Below are 1,642 nucleotides of genomic sequence, written 5' to 3'. Positions count from 1 at the left end.
GTATCACCATATGGATACATAGAACTTCAGGATAGTGACTCTAACAAAAAGTTCATTGTTAATGGACAAAGAGTTAAACACTATCTTGAAGATAATTTCGAGCAAGAATGCTCAAGACTGAGACTTCATTGAAGATCAGTGACAGTCCAGCTAATGACATTAAAGAAGCGCTTGCTGGGAGGCAACCCAGCCATTTACAAAGTTTATTTACTAATTAAATAAATTTTCTTTTCCTTACAGGTTTAAGTCCAAGTATCTTCAAAGGTGAAATAGCAATTGGTTGAAGTCATAGAGTTACAGGGAAATTTGGAAGCTCACTGGCGTGAAAAAAAGCCAGTAAGGAATGCTTTGGGCGTTAAACGCCCAAAAGAAGCACCCACTGGGCGTTTAACGCCAGTAAGGGTAGCCTTCTGGGCGTTAAACACCAGAAAGGAGCATCTTCTGGGCGTTAAACGCCAAAAAGATGCACCTTCTGGGCGTTTAACGCCAGTCTGCTAGCATCCTGGGCGTTCAGAAAAACGCCCAGTGATGAAGGACTTCCTGGCGTTCAACGCCAGAAAGAAGCACCAAATGGGCGTTGAACGCCCAGGAGAAGCAACATGTGGGCGTTAAACGCCCAAAACATGCACCATGTGGGCGTTTAACGCCAGGATGGTGGGAGGAGGTACAATTTCATTTTTCTTTATAATTTTTCAAAATTTTTATGTTTCAATTCATGATTTCTTGCATAAACATATTTTAAATTATCACTTTCAATTCCAAAAGTTTTTATCCTAATTTCTAAAAACCCTGATTTCTAAAAATCCACGTTTCAAAAATATTAAATATATCTTAATCCATAAAGCCAAATGGCTTTCCAATTCAATCCATCATCTTTTCAAATTTGTTTTCAACACATCAATTATCTTTTAAAATCTTTTTCAAAATTAAATTTCAAATCTCTTTTAAATTATAATTCATATCTTTTTCTTTTCAAAGTTATATCTTTTTCTGATCATATCTTTTAAAATCATATCTTCTATCTTATCTCTTTCATTATTTTTTCGAAAATTTCCCACCCCCCCTCCCTATATCTTGTGTTCTGCGCCCCCCTCACCATCACCATCCAACACTTGCTCTCCTTCTATCCCTCTTCTTTCTTCTCTTTTGCTTGAGGACAAGCAAAGTTCTAAGTTTGGTGTGTTTCATCCGTGATCACAAAAACATACCCACTTAAGATCATGGCTCCTAAAGGGAAACAACCTAACCTAAGAGGCAAGAAAGAAAGCACTCCAAAGCCACTTTGGAATCAAGGGAAGTTCTTAACTAAAGAACATTCAGACCATTACTACAAGATAATGAGTCACAGATCAGTGATCCTGGAAGTCAGATTTGATCTGAAAGAAGATGAATATCCAGAGATCCAAGAGCAAATTCGAAACAGGAATTGGGAAATTCTGGCCAATCCTGAAACGAAAGTGGGAAGAAATATGATCCAGGAGTTCTATGCTAATCTATGGCAGACAGAAAGGCAAAGAATAATTGGAGCTGCTCTCTTTGACCATCGGACTGTAGTCAGGGGAAAGATCATTCATACCAATTCTGACAAGATCAGGGAGATATTTAAGCTTCCCCAACTGAAAGATGACCCAGACTCCTTTAA

This window comes from Arachis duranensis, chromosome 3 (genome assembly GCF_000817695.3).
Source record: "Arachis duranensis cultivar V14167 chromosome 3, aradu.V14167.gnm2.J7QH, whole genome shotgun sequence".
In the NCBI taxonomy this organism is placed as follows: Eukaryota; Viridiplantae; Streptophyta; class Magnoliopsida; order Fabales; family Fabaceae; genus Arachis; species Arachis duranensis.
Note: the sequence above shows the minus strand (reverse complement) of the source record.